Here is a 16,647-nt window from a genome sequence, read left to right as displayed (position 1 = left end):
AGCTTAAACACTGATGATCAGTGAGTCATGACCAAGCTGCTTAACAAAATGTTTTTACAAAACAGACTTGTCTTCATTTCTTTCAATTATATAATGATAATTTATGATTATTTTTTTTGTGGGGGGTTCTTTCCCCTCTGTTATGGGTTTTAGTTGCCTATGTTTACTAGGGATGTGTATCTAACAACAACTCACGATTGAATTCGATTCCAATTTTTGGGGTGACGATTCGATTCCGAATCAATTCTTGATTCAAACAGATTTTCAATTCATAATCATAACACCTAAGTAAGAAAAGGTGCTAATTTCCCAAGTAATTTCATTCTTCTATAAGCTAGAAAGAACTTAGAAATTATTAGGTTTGATTCAAATTAAATTGTGACAAAACTTTTTTTACAGGTCAGCCCTACTACAGTGAGGATTTTACTCTACATAGGGCAACCACTCAACTACTTTGTGTCCCTGCAGAGATAAAAAATTAGTATGGCATGCAGCATAGGTTCCTTAGATCTGTACTTAAGCTGCCTAAGTAATGAAGTGCTCATGAGCTGTTAATGCTATGTATTATTTCAAAGTAGTACTGTCATGAGATGGTGAATGTTGCGTCAAGCAGTCCTGATAGAGCAACTCCTCAGTATCTTATAATTACTAAAGTACAATGCTAAATCACCATGTACATACTGTTGGAGCTAAAAGAAAAGGATAAAATTTACTCCAGGAAAATTTTGCCATACAAAGCCAGTGCTGTTTAAAACCAAAAGCTGACAGAAGCATCCATTACTGTATTAATGGTTACAAATAAAAAAGATTTTGGCAGTTTTATTCATAAGGCATCAGTTAAATTTGGCATTGTAGCATGCTAAAATTGCCCACTTAGCAACAAATTAGTGAAAATATCTCAAAATTATACAATAATTATCTGAGTTGTGGTTGAAATGTTTAATTTAGTGCACACATATTAGCCGTATTGTAGAGAGAAAAAAACACTTAGGCTATATTAACAACAGCAACACAATGTTAATACTAAAATGTTATTTACTTATACTTAAAGAGCAGAAAAGAAGTGCACTGAAGAAATATAGCAGCATTGATAGTCTTGATTAGTTATATAAATCAAAAAGTGCAGCTCACAAATGATAACAAATTGGAAAAAAAAATCTAGTGCCTGTAAACCTTTACCAAAGTTAGTGCATAGCAAAATAATAAAGACAGACACCATGTTTGCAAAATTACATATTCATTGATACAAACACTAATATTAACTCACACAAAGTATCAAAAAGTATAAAAAACTTTTGTAATTTAATGTTTTCAAGAAAAAAAAAACAGTTCACATATCAACAAAATGCTTCGCATAATTTTAGATTATTTCAGTTTTTGACTAATATTGTCCCTTTTAAAAGTCAATGGGGGAATACAGGCATAACGTTTAGCATCTTAGCATGCTAAAAGGCGCTAGTTGGCAAAAAGCCTCAAAGTCTTGAAGTACTGTAACTCTGTCAACTGATGTTGAATTATTTAGCCACAAGTATGCATGGTAAACATGCAAATGTAGAGCTATGAATGTTAGCTGAATGGCTTCACATGAGAAAAAGCTAATCTGTAAACAACAACAAAGCCATAGTGAGATAAAATATGCTAGCTTGTAAAGAACAACAAAAGTGTGATGAGAAAACATAGCAGTCATGCTAGTCCTGCACATGTTATAACAACTTCAAAGTGAATGGCTAAAAATCATACTTAATTTGTATAAATTTAACATAAAGTACCAAATCTGGCCATCCTTTCCCATTAGATTAAATGGAAAAGAGTGTCCAAACTTATCATTGATAGTATAAAGCATTACAGTTAATATAAAGACAGTCACCATGTTTGTAAGCTTACATATTAGCTTACACAGAACTTTTTGTGTAAGTTTGTGTACAACTTCAGTATAAAGATAGATTACGACTTGGAAATTGGACTCTTGAGAACACTTTAACATTGATTTCTCAGTGGTTTTACAGTATTCAGCCTAATGCCAGACCGGTTGTTAGCCTGACTGCTAACGATTGTGCTATATACCTGCTTCTCTTTAAACTCAGCTACTGCTGCAGATCAGTTTTTTTTTTTTTTTTTTTTTTGCATATGGCAGTTTGAGGAATGCTGGTTGTTCACCAACAGGATGCTGTGATCTGGTTTACTAAAGCCCACCTGCAGGTAGTGGAAGAGTGAATTAAAGCAGACGCTTCAGCAGCATATGTACACACTGAAAATTCACCTTTTTCATAATGCCTCTCTGGTGTACTTCACTTACAAAGTAGTCATTCCACTAATGTTTTTTCTCCTTTGAGCTGAATGCAAGTTATCTGTGTAGGAGTTGTTTTTCTTCAAGCTTTGTCATATTCTTCAAAGAAATGTTTCACCCCACAGCATGTGTCATTTTAGCTACATAGCTAGAGATTAACCCTTTATAGGGGACTTAATGAAATACCTTGAAATTAGAAATTTAACCTAAAACTGTCCTTCTGGTATTTACCAAGACCATCATTCTGTTGTTACATTAACAAAAAAAAAATAGTTTCATGCTGAATATGAAAGAAAACAAAGTGATCAAAAATAGTCACTTGCCCCATAAAGGGTTAAGATCTTTGTGTTTTCCATATGAAAACTTCTATCAAGACAGACAAGTCTCAAACTTCTTGTAAGCCTACCACAGCTCCTCCAAGAAAGACATCCGTGTTAAACCTGAATAAAACAAAAAACAAAACAAAAAACATGCATTTTGCAAACATGCACATTTCTACTTATACAGACTCAGGAATGGTGTGAACGTCAGAGTCCTACCTATCTAAACAGATCGTCTCTGCAGGAATATTGGATGAGTGAGGGTTGAAAGAGGTGATCACGGCCAGTTTCCTGTGCTGTGGTTACACTGCAAAAACAGCCCGTTATTATCTTCTGGTATCGATTGTTACAACCATGTTTTCTCAAAGATTATTGGAGTTGGAACACTTAAAAGAAAGCAGACACAGCTCTTCAGACCCACTTAATTTTTTTTTTTTTAGTTTTTTTTTTTTTTTATCAATCTTCTCATCAGACAGTATTGATCAAGTGATTGTCACATCAAATACCTTAAAAGTGAGAATACTTCTGTCAGGTGATACACAATCCAGACTGTAGTTTATGATTTGCATCTTTCTTTTTTCTTTTTACTTTATCTGCCTCATTCTCCCACATCACGCTGTCTTTGTCCCTCCCTGTCAGTACCTATTGTCCCCATCCATCTCCTGCCAACTTTACATCACTATTTACCACTTATCATCCCCCTGCTGCCCTCCCTCTCATTACTTGCACAGTCTTTTCTACTCTCCTTGACATGCATCTGTTCCCCTCGCTCTTCTGATGCGGCCTTGTTTCGCTCGGTATTAGTTTAAGGTTCTTCCACTGGGTGGGTTAACAAGCCGGCATGATTTCATCAATGTGAATCAGTCAGCCTGATAAGATGTGACCCAGATGGGATCCCCAGCTCTTTTTATCCATCCATCCATCACGACCACCTAGCTACATAAGCTGTCGCTTGCAGTATTGCCTGTCAGCCTTCACTTGAAAGAAATGTGTCATGTAGCTTCCGTGTACTGTCCCACATAAAGAGCTAATGGCGTTTGTTATTCTCGTGTAGCAGCCCTACTTTCTATATGGTGCTGAATTTGTATTATTTTTGGCTTTAAAAGTCTGGGCAGATGTTGCAGCAGAAGCATAAGCAGACATCTGCTTGCACACACAAACTCCTTAAATATTTCTTTAGGAACTAATGGGCAATAATAAGTTATCTTAACCTCGGTGAACTCTGTGGTATTTTGCATTTTCACAATTCTCGCTTCCATTTTCCCACAATGATAATTCTGTAGGGACTAAAACTATGTTTGTAGCACATGAAACGGATTTTCCAGGCACACTACTACATTGGATGCCAAACATGTTTTTGATGTATAACCGTATATGTTGTCTTTGTTGCCAAAATACACAAAGAATGCAAAAAAAACCAACACCCTGCTTTTAGAAATGGAGACAGAGACTGTGATGTAGAGATCTCACCATTATATTTTGTCTAATTTGGCTTCTTTAATATATTCTTTAAAATGTAAAGATGCTGTGAGTACCAAGGGAGATTGTTCTAACCTGCCTCAAAAATATAAACCTCAGTCCATTTATGCGCCGCATAATTCTGTTTTTTTTTTTTTTTTTTAAGTTATAAATCTTTCCTAACAATATAGTGTTAAAACACCTGCTGACTACAACACCATACAATAAACAGCTGAATGCATCTGAATGAAAATTTTGTTGTGTGCCAAAAAGAGGCTTTGCAGAGTTTTTCCAGAGTTTTTGGCATTCATACACTCCAAAACTGTCTCTGGGTTTCCTTGGATTTGTCATTTTTAAACGCAAACAAAGTGCATCCGCTCATTTAGAAGAACATGATTTATAGTGAGCAGGAATCTGACTGAAAGTTGTTCATCTGGTTCATTCCAGTGTCTGGATTGTGTTGTTTATCTTGTTTCTTAGCAGCACAATTCAATGTTTCTTGGTAAATTTACATTTTTTCCTCTCTGTTTACATCTATATTTATTCCCTTCTTAAGCAGATTAGACCAATATGACTTCTCTTTTTCTTTCTTTCTTTCTTTCTTATAGCAAAATGAAACCAAACAACAATGGCGGCGAACTCATAATGCCAGGCACATGATTTCTGTACATCTGATTTGTCCCCGCTGGCACTTCTATTTATACTACCTTTTGAGCTGTGTTACATCTTCCCCATTCATGGGCATATAATTGATCTACAGTAAATTTGTAAAGGTGTGGATAATGGCAGTTTTCTGTAGTCTCCTTGAAACAAGCATCCGTTTTGTTCTTGTGCTTCTCATCTTCTTTGTAGTCAGCAAGCTCAGAGGTTAGAGATATTTAGACTGCATGCAGCTGGTCACACTGGACCTTCACAGACTGCTGAGAGTGATGAAATGAACATCACAGAGACACTGTACATGAGAGGATGTGGAATTCATGAATTCACTGAACACGTAACCTCGCATGATATAACACCATGGTGTTGACACTAGGAATACAAACAGAAAAAGAACTACGTTTAACCTGCTGTATTCAGCAAATGCAATGTCAGTCGGTCATTTTCTTAACCACTTAGTCCAGTTAAGGGTCGCGGTGAAGCTGGAGCCTATCCCAGCATTCATTGGACGAGAGGCGGGGTACACCCTGGACAGGTCGCCAGTTCATGACAGGAAATGCAATGTTTAAAGGTATTTTATGCAAATTTGTCTTAGCTTTTCTAATTTTTTTCCCAAAAACAGTCAGAATGTAGTAGCTGCATGTTAACTAGCTCTGTCTCCAGTGATATTTTGTGTTTCTGGCCTCTGAGGCTTCCAGAGATTCAAAGATTGATAAAATTTCCTTTGTAGGGCTGAACTCTATATTATTATGACCAGTTCGAAACCAGTTCATAGTTGGTACTTCTAACATTTCCAAACATTTTTCTGTTTGTGTGTGTCTTTTTTAATTCACTCTACTTCTTTTTCTCTCTTTTTTCCGTTCCCATTTGTTTTGCACTTTAGATCACTGTGTGTGAGTACCTTGCAATAACTCAAAAAAACAGCCTGTTTGAGCCCACACAGTCTTTCTGTAGAACAAGCATTAGGAGAATTCAGTGGAAACCCTCCCATCCTGCCTGGCACTGTGGCTTTATGTGCATGTGAGTGTTTGTGTGTGTAAAAGACTCAGATTTGTTGCCCTGCCATGTTCTCGTATCTGATTTTGACAACTCTTACACTGTAAGTTCTTCAGATTTTGCCTCGAGTTAAAGTCAGGTTTGAAAACAACACACACAGCAAGTTTACCAAGTCGATGAGTAGGCAAAGAACATTTTAGCACATAGTCTTTTTTTTTTCTTCTCTTCTCCATGCAAAGAAATAAAAAGACAGTGGGGGTGTCAATGCAATGCTTTAGCATGGGTATTTTCCTTCAAGCATACATTGAAGGCCTGTTTAGCCATGAAGAAGCTAGTTAGATGGTAGTCAGCAAAATCTATTTTGGTTCTCCAGCAGAACATTTGACTTAAAACTTCATCTCAACACTTTTTGACTCAACAGTGTGGAACTTATATTTGAGATCGTTCTTGTAGTGAATGTGATATTTTTCCACTATTTCATGCTCTTTAACATTTTGCAATGGTGAAAACTCACTTCCTTTTATTATTCTTGTTGCCAAAGCGCTGGATGAGTTCTCATGTTGGTTTCTCTGTAAAATAACAAAGGAGAGAACACAGAAGATTTTAACAGCTGTAGTTTATTAGTGTTAACTCCAGGAATCAACCAAATTACATCAATTGATCTGCCTGTGAGGATGAGGAGCTTCGATGTGCAAACTCTTGTAACAGTTGGGGCATTTCGGCTTCGCGAGCAACAAAATAAAGCAGTTGCATCGGAGAGGGTGACAGTTTGAAAGACTGGTGGCCGGCGTTGAGGTCATTGGTCTAATTACACTTCAGAAAGACTGATCTAGGCTCAGCTGCAGAGGTTGTTCAGGGTTGTTCAGACCCATGAAGACGATGGAAAGCTCAGAGGAAGAGGAGGAAGGCTGTGAGAGTTGTGAGAAAGGGGGAGTTATGAGAAAATACATGAGCTTTAGTTTAGATTTAAATGGAACACTATTAGCAAGACTGGCTGCTCTGCTCTCTGCGTCATTACACTGCCATGTTGCCCTCGCTTAATTTTACTCGGATCCGTCCTGGCTTGGTTTGCAGTCATCTCTGTTGTGGGGGAAAAATAGAGGAAAACTCATCTTGTAGCCGTTTGATTGGATTTGAAGTTAAACTATGAACCCTTAAAACTCCAAGCCATTTTTAATGTAAAAAACATTTAAAACCTCAAATTTTTTAAGCATAGTCAGCATACAGACACATACACACTCTGCGTTAAACATGTCTTCTTCATGGTGCGCAGACAACTGCCTACAAGACAACTGCTTTTAACTTTGTTTGGAAAAAGAGACAAATGCTCAGAAATTGTTTATCAATTTTTCAGTTTTTTTAAAATCTGTAATGAACTGGTGACTTGTCCAGGGTGTACCCTGCTTCTCGCCCAATTGATTGCTGGGATAGGCTCCAGCTCCCCTGCGACCCTTAACTGGACTGAGTGGTTAAGAAAATAGATGGATGGACGGAATTTTTAAAAAGAAAAAGATAAATGATTAATGCTAACAAATTTAACTTTAAATTAAATGCTCTCAAATTTAATAGTTTTTATTTTTCTTTAAAAAAACATATTATCTGTCTATTTCAGTCTCTATTCAAGGTTTTGTTTGGAAGCTACCTCAAGATGGGCTAAATGTAAATGTGTGTGTGTGTGTGTGTGTGGCACATTGTTTAGATACGGGTTATTGAACCAGTAAGTGCTCTGGTGATGAACAAGTCTTCTTTTGTCGCTAGTAAAACAGGACAACCAGACAGCATTGTGGGGAAGTGGATGAGGATAAGTCCACCACAAAACACAGTTCAGTGTAACAATGATTTTTTTCTTAGTTTTACAGCAGATTTTTCTAGTTTTCCAGTTTATCCGACATCACCTTATAAAAGCAGCATGTATAAAGATCATTCAACTTTGTCTTTCCCGTGTGAAATAAAGTGTGAAGTTAGGTGTGATATAAGTACAAAAGAAATTTATCTTATATACACATATTTTTGCAATGCATTTTGTTTTGAAAGAATTTGTACATAATTTTCAGAATTATTTATAAACAATATGTAAACATATTTCATATTTTGTGCTTTTCAGACAGACATATTACATTATTGTCACATGTTGATGTTTGGCTGCTCCTGGTTGAACAGTACCACATTTTAAGCTTCTAAATTGGTTAAAAATTTGACAAAAACTAATTTACTAGGTCTCTTATGAAAACTGTATTGAAAAAAAAATCTTGTTTTAATAAAAAAATGTGATAAATAATTGTGTTTTCATGGATTAATCATTGATCGTTACCATATAGAATCTCTGAATAAAGACCACATTTTGCAGCTTGATTGTAAACCTGGTTGGGATATAAATACCTGGAAAACTTCAATCGATCATCTAATGGAAATGCTATTGCTGACAATCTAGCAGAGTTTTTAGAGTTAAACTTCTTCAATCAAATGAAGCTTTTTCTGTTTTTGTGCACTGAACACTTACATTCATCTGGTTTTAAAATGTCCATCCATGAAAAGAATAATAGTTATAAAAAAAAGACATAAGTCTTATTTTACATAAGACCATTTTGATCATCTTTACATCCAGTGTGTGGGATTAAGATGTGGATTTAGGAGCTTGGTTTTAGATTAACATTGAGATTACAGTAAGGTTAAAGGTTAGTTTTGGAGGTTTTGAACATGAGTAGTTCATGCTGTTAACTTATCTGCTGGATGTAAATGCTGAAACAATTTAGTTGCACAGTAGATCTTAGGGTGCGCTTATGTGTGTGAGGAATGCTGCTGTGTACTCAGGTTTGAGGTGGGTGTAGTGAGCTCTTTGGGCAGGAGCACCCAGGGGTTAATGAGCGGTGTGAGAAAAACAGGCAGGGTTTTGGGTAAGCGAGGGGGGAGGGAAGCACACACATACACAAACACAAAGTGGATCCCAGAGGAAGCTGAAGATGGTTTGGCTCCTTAGAGAGGGCAGTGCTTGTTGGCTTTAAACGCAGCTAAATTATACCAGCAGGTGTCACTCCACTCTGAGCAGATGATTAAGAAGAACAATGGAAAGATTAAATACTCGTGGTATTTCCGAGATTAATAATCACAAGATAATAAGATGTGGAAATTGTGGCAGAATGTGTGTGGCCTTCATTTGTGTTTTTTTAAGTGTAAATCAGATTTTTTTTTTTTTTCCAATTTATGTCCCTCATTTGTTGTGTTTTTTGTTTGTTTCTGTTGGTTGGTGGTACACTCAACTCACCCCCTGACTCACCCAGTAGTCCTATTAGTATTAATAGGACTAATTAGTAGTCCTATTAGTATTAATAGGACTACTACTGTTTGGGTCACTAGAAGCTAACTTGACAGCATTGACCCAAACACCTGTCATTTCCTTACCACATACACAGGCATGGTGGACATTTTTTCTACTCAAAAAGCCCTTCTTACGCAAATATGGTGGTGGGGGTCAGTGTGAGGAGAGACAGACTGCATGGACTCCCTCCATTGTTCTGCTGGATTTAAGTGATGGGCGAGGGGGGCGGCTGCAGGGATGGAACCTGGATAGGATGGGAAATGGAGACCTAAACAATGCCGTAAAACCTCCCCACTGCTCTTCCTGCTTATGAGAATGACCTGCTCTAACAGAGCCAACACTAAAGGAAAAACCAGATTACCACTCAGCTCAGGCTGAAGTTTTTTTTTTCCAAACTTTAAGTTCAGCCCCCATGTGATTCAGTGTTAAATATAAATATCATAGGGTTTAGAATTAAAAGTGAGATCAGGTTAAACATGGCTGGCTGATTGCTTTGTACGTTTTCATAAATAGCGCCATTATAATAATAATAATCAGGCTTCCATTTACGTCTGGTTAAATTTGAGGTGACCTTTTTAGACGGTGTGGTAGAAAAACAAACAAAAAAAAAAAAGAATTAGAAATGTTTTTGCATGACTTGTTTGAAGTGAGTAATCTAAATTGAGGTGGAATTATTGCTAAATTTAATCTCTGGAAATATCTGCACTGTCATATCATATCTGAGAAGACATCAGTCATTCATGCAAGGTTGTCATTTTACTTTAAATGGAAGCAGCTGTTGAATCATATCATTTATACTCTGACAATTTGAAACGTAAAAGTTGTTTCCATGTGCATCAAAAAACCTTTGGCTTCGAAGGTTTTGCAGATTTTTTCATTCACCTTTTTATATTCCCATCTTTTAAATTCTAAGGAGAAGCAGTTAAAACAAGCTAATAATTTGGTAACGGCCAGAATAACAACAAAAGTCAGAATCTGTACCAAAATCCTTTGTGACAATGATTATCACCCCTAAACACGAATCTTTAATTGAATACAACTTGACAGAAGTTTTTGCAATCAAACTAGGATCAAGTTACAGTCAAATTAGGTTAAACTTCCTGATTGACTTCATAGTGCTGTTTGGAAAAACATGTGCACTCTGATATAAAGTGTCCTTTTGTGTTAGTTTGTCCACTTTTTCCGCTAAAGCAGAGTCTATCGCTAATGTTCATCAATGTAGCTAGCATAACATAAAAAAAGCTATACATTAGCCAAACTTAGTTAAAGTCACTTCCAGCTTCTGCACAGGCTGAACAACTAAAGTAAACATTTTCAGAGTTTAATTCTTCAAAGCCTCTAAAATGAGGGACCCTTTAAAGACAAAATTATGCTAAAAATGACTTAAACATGCAGCTGCACTAACATCCATGTGAATTCAGTCTCTCAGGGATTGTAGCTCAAACACATAAGAAGTTGCATATCCAGATGTGGTTATGTGTAAGTATGTGGGAATTTTGGCACAGAGCATGTACGGTGTACTTTATCATGGTTTATAATGTTTTAAATCCATTGTTCCTTATAGTATAAACTAGACACATGACTGACACAGTTGTAGAGAAAATGAACTGAGTGAAGCAAAACCTTATCTGGCAGCCAAAACATTTCCAAAAAGCTTCCTCTTTTTGTGTTGATTCATAGTTAGCATATTTTTCATCCTATTCAGCATGTGTGTGTGTGTGTGTGTGTGTGTGTGTTTGCGAACAGCATGTAGGTGTGTGTGCGTGTGTTTGCGTGTGTGGTGTCACTCCAGCTGTTCTTTACTTTTCTGTCTTCATTATGAAGCATACAGCAGACCTCTTTGTCTGCCGGTTTAGAGCAGGGTGGGAGGTGAAGAGCAGTTTGTTCATAATGGATTATTGATTGGTCTGAGAATACACTGGCTCTGCACTGTATATTGCTGTGTGTGTGTATGTGTATATCTAAGACTTCATGCCATCCCTTCTGTCTCTCCTTAAGCACCAAATGTCTCCACTTTGTGTGCAACTGTACAGAGGATAGCCAGGGTTTTTTTTTTTTTTTTTTTTTTTTTTTGTAAAGTGCTCTCTGTATGTTATGCTCCATGAAGCAATGAATGTGTATGTTGAGTGTGTGTGTGTGAGAGCACCTCTATGTATGGGCCGTTAAGCTTTCAATGCTGCCTGTATGAAACAGTGTTAAAAGCCCACAGTGTGCGTATACAGACTTTTCAAAAGATATGTGTGGACAACATTAAAAGCCCCCTCTGTTTTCCTTCTTGATTCCTCAGTTCCTCCTGCATGTATGCATGCACTTGTGTGTTCATTCCAACACAAGCTCCACTCTTTATATTTTTCCCCCCGCTGTGTGTTTTCTCCTTAACCTCGAACGCTTGCCTCTGCGCCACTGTGTGGGAGGGAGGCAGATCCCATCGCGGCTGAAGGATGTCCCACACGAGAACGACCTAGAGTCATTACCAGTGATAAGGTGACAGCGTGAGTGAGTCAGTGCGTTATGAAAGCCAAGCTCCGCACCCTTGGGTGCAGGAGATTTGTGTCATGGCAGCTGCTGAGATGATTGCCACGATGAAGGTGCTCCCTGGCCAGATGACAGTGTTTTTGTCAAAAAGGAACAAAACAGTAAGGCCTGTCATCTCTCTAGAAACGTCAGGACTGCAGTTGTCTGTTTTGTGTCCAAATGCGAACATCCCTCTTGAACCACGCTGCTCCAGATGTCTCGTAAGCAGAATTAAGCCTCCAGAGGGGGCTATCGAGCCAACACACCCAGTGTGTAGCTCTTTCTAATTCAAATTTTTGTGTTGGTGTTGCATTTACGCCATTCTGAGCTTTGTTTTGAGGTTTGGTTTTTGTGAGACACTTGTGTGTGAAAACAAACACAAAGTGAACTGTGCAAACAGGTCCTCTGCTGGCCTTCGTGTGCACTTTAACTAGGTTTGTTTCAAAGATCCTCTCCAGATGTGGACCTCATGTGTCTCTGGAACAGAAATAACCAGGCTGCTTCGTAAAGGTTACATATGGATGGGAAAATAAAAACGGATTTCCTGCCCTTGCTCATACTCTCGCTGCTTCAGAGTTCAGAAAGCAAAACAGAAGAGGTTGAGCATGTTCAGATGTAAGTGGTGGGTGAAGGGGTGGGAGGGGGCACTTGTTTTTGTTTCGAACAGCAAGTCGTCAGGCCTTCATTCATCCCCAGTAACTCATGCTAGGATCGCATAACTGGCAACATTGTCAGCTAAGGTTAGAGAGGTCATAGTTCATAAAGGATGATCCTACTCCTGCAAGTTTAAAAGGGTAAAAGGAGCATTAAATGTTTTCATCAGATTTTAGCTTTTAAAACAGTTTCAGCTGCAGCTCTAGTTGGATATCACCATTTGCTGCAGTTTTATCAATTCTTACTCATTATGTGTCTGTGCGTGTGTGTGTGTGTGTGTGTGTGTGTGTGTGTGTGTGTGTGTGTGCGTGTGTACATGAGGTTAATTAGCTGCGAGGATGTCAAAGACATTCAAGGTTTACAAAGAGGAAATAGTGGTAGATGAATCTTTTATGGAGCTTTGAGACCTCTTCCTCTTTTTTTGATGGCTTTGATGATTGTTAATCTTCTTCTCTGGACAGTTTCTTCATCCCTAAGCCAATTTGTCTTTTTTCTTTCTTTACATCTTTAGCCTCAGTGTTTGAGGAGACTGCATTGTTTCCCTTCTGGTGTTTAATCTCATTACATTTCAATTTGCACATGTGACTGTCTGGTGGATGACAGGCTTACTGTTGAATTGTCTCAAACCCCTCCTTGCCCTCTTGACCCCTGGTTAGTGAGTCCATGTAATAGGAAATAAGACAATTATCTCCTGTTTTTTTGCACCACAACTAGAAGGTGATGAGAACAGTAACAGTCGCTGTTCTCCCATATTGCTCCTAAATTCATACCATAGCCAGTTTTATTTAGGTCTGTGGATATATACCAGAAGGTAAAGGTGTCTTGTAGTCTGTCTTTTTAGGATATTTAGGGTGTATCCCATATAGGGACTTTTTAGTTCTTTCAGGAGAAATTCCACTCAACTTTTGCCAACCACTTTTTTTTAGGCAGAAAGTTTCTCTTTCAGTGAAATTCCCACTGAAATTTTCTCAAATGTCTTACCCTTTCAGGTTAGTGTAGGACAAAAAGTCCTCCACACCAAAACTGCCATAAAACATGACAGAATGGTGTTTGTTTCCTTTTTTGTTGAAATACCTAAATCAACTCCAGTCATAATATAAATGAACAAATGTGAATTTTCTCTAATTGTAATTAAATATATGAAAAAATAGATTGTTCTTTGTGGATTTCTTTTCTGAAAACAGAGAGATTATTTCACCAAACTGCCATTAAAGCGTTGAAATAATTTGAATAATTACCCCTTTGGTCATTTGATTAGGACTAAAGTTGATTTGAAGTATCAGTCTTTAATTTCTTTTTTATTTTTAACGTTTAGGAAAGCACTTTTTGTTCAGTGTTTTGTTCAACAAAAAAAGGAGCAATGTGTCAAAATCAGTCTTGTCACTAACCTGCAGCATATTTAAGGCTGATCTATGAATTAAATCCCGAGCTGACCAGAATCTGCATGAAAAACAACAGATTTTATAGTTTTTTTTCTCATAATAATGTAACACCACATGATCAAACTTGCATTTAAAGGTTTAAAACAATTTGAACAATTACATTTTCGGTCATTCTGATTAGGACTGAAGCTGATTGAACGATTTAAGTGAAAAAGGTTTTTTTTTAAATAAGAAGTCAACTTTTTAAAAGTATTTGTTAGGAGGACTTTCTGTTCTTTGGTGTCCTACAGGGCTGGTGAAATAAAGCAACCCACCAGGGGTAATGCCTTATGCAGTGTAGATCATATGCAGATATCTCATTTTAATTGCCTAAAAACAACATGAGAAAGTACAGGACAAGATAGATGTCCACACTGACAGTGCAGAATTCAGGAGATATAATGTAATGTGGCATATATTTCCCTCCAGTTACTCATAGAATATAATACAAGCTGTTGTTCGCCTGGTTTGACTGAAAGCTGTTGAAACTGTGCAGACCGGTAGTGCCACCTTTAACCCTCTAGCTTCATTGTCTGTTACACGGTCATTCATATAGTTAACTGAATGCATTATTGAAGATAACATAAAATGACTACTTAGACATTAAAATTTTACTTATTTAAATTATCGGCTAGGAATTAATGTAAATTTCCCTTCAACTGTATAGACTGATATCCCTTTGTAACCACAGGACTTTCGCTCTGCAGACACTTCCTCATTGGCTTCATTTACAGACCCAAGATTACATCAATTCTTTATAACCAGTTCAAGGTTGTGCGTAGTTTCCATTAGTAGCCGTGTCTTTACCTGCAACTGATTTTAGCCAGAGTGCTCTCATTTTGGAAAATCACCTGTTTTCTTTTCTAGTTACTCAATCTGCTTTGAAAGTTTTGAGGTTGGAGTTGTTTAACATGGATAGAAATTCCCTTTACTCCCTGCCCCTTCTGAGTAATATTGTTTTGTTCATCTGCTAGTGAGCCATGCATTTTTCCAAACTGAGAGCACTCTGATAGCTCGTCACACAAGGTAAGACATTGAATACTTATGAGTTCTACTTCAAAAAGACAAAATTATACAGGGCATAGCTAAAGTCCAGTAATCATCAGAGTTCTTACAATCAATCCTGATGGATGGCATGGCGTGTTGAGACAAGCAAAAAAATAAATAAAAAAAGTGAAGCTTAAAAACTCAGTGAATATAAAAAAAAAAACATTAAGATTTATACATGAAACACCAGGAGTCTTAGCTTAACTTGTCAGTGTTGAGATATTTTATAGGTCAAACAAGTAAAACTCCAAAGTGATCGGAAGGAATCTTTTAGGATCCAAATAAGTAGGAAGTATGAATCATCAACCAGCTGAATGCCATTTGTCTCCATAGAGCTGTTTTCTTAGGAATGCTGGTAATTTTAAAGGAAGACATTTTTAAAATGCTTAACAGAATAGCAAGTCGGCCTTACATTTTAGTGTACTTTGTTTAGTACACTTTGTTTCAAAGGAATGCCAGTCCCAGCTGTACTCTTTACTGAAGCGGGTCTTATTTCCTAAAAGCCGGATCATAGTAATCAGTCCAGGAAGAAGCAGTGAACCAACACACCCCGTTTTTATAACCTTATTCATTCTGGAAAGATAGGGGTCTCTTGTGCCGGGTAGTCATTTTCAGCACAAAAGTTTAAGACATGTTATTGTTCTTGCTCTAACTTCCCTCCTCCACCACTTTATCCTTTTATGATTATGATCAATTACCCACTTGTAATTAGAGCCTTGCAGTTTCTCAGACTCTGGGCTCTGACACTCCACATAATAGCCTGTAATAATGTTGTCAGTCACATTTCATGTAGTCCACAAGCTCAGGCAAACTGCATGGAAATTTCTGTTCATGGTTCACAAGTTTTGCACATACAGTGAAATATGTCATTTTGACCAATAAAGCTGCTCTAAGTAATAGTGTTTTTAGCTGATTGGCAGATAAGAAGAAAAAAAAAAAGTGATTCACTTTTATTCAGAGAAACTGAAGAACACAATATTTATGACACATTGCATAAATAGTGAAATCACTGCATAATTTTGAGGTTTCGAAACAAAAGCAGTCGTGCAGAAACTGTTTGCAGAAGTTTTCCAGCTGCCGAATATGATAAATGTAGTGTGAAATTAGTAAACGCTGTCAAAGCATATGCGTCCCTGCTTATCTCAATCTCTCTTTCTCTTTCTATCTGACTCGCTCCTCGACCCCATTCAACTCCAGTTTGAGAAACAGAGCAAAGCAAACTGTCTGAAGAGCCACTTCCTGTTGTGTACTTAAGATCCCGGTCATGTGATTGTGTCAGTTGAGGCGGGTGTGTGAGGCCAGTAGGGGGAGGGAATATGGTGGCACTGCTGATCTAGCTGATGGAAATGCGACCACCCCCCCTCAGCTACCATGCTGATTGTCTAAAATGCCGACTCAGCCACTGTGGCATCACAGCCCCCGAGTCCTGCTGCAATGCTCAGGCACAGCTCAAGCTCAAACACACATGCATGAACATGAATAGTATTGGTGCAAAGTGCAAGTTAGTGAGATGTCACAGTCTATGCATTTGGTGATAATCCACCTAAATATATATCCTAAACCTTAAAATAACGTGAATCATCATAACATGAATCATGTATCATATATCTATCTTTTATTACATATATATATGTATGTGTATGTATATATATATATATATATATATATATATATATATATATATATATATATATATATATATATATATATATATATATCTTTATATATATATATATATATATATATCTTTTTATATATATATATATATATATATATATATATATATATATATATATATATATATATGTATATATATATATATATATATATATATATACATATATATATATATATATATATATATATATATATATATATATATATATATATATATATATATATATATATATATATATGTATATAGATGATAGATAAAAAGATAGATATATGATATGTGTTTCATGTTATGATTATACA

Source organism: Telmatherina bonti (assembly GCF_933228915.1).
Source record: "Telmatherina bonti genome assembly, chromosome: 5".
Lineage (NCBI taxonomy): Eukaryota > Metazoa > Chordata > Actinopteri > Atheriniformes > Telmatherinidae > Telmatherina > Telmatherina bonti.
Note: the sequence above shows the minus strand (reverse complement) of the source record.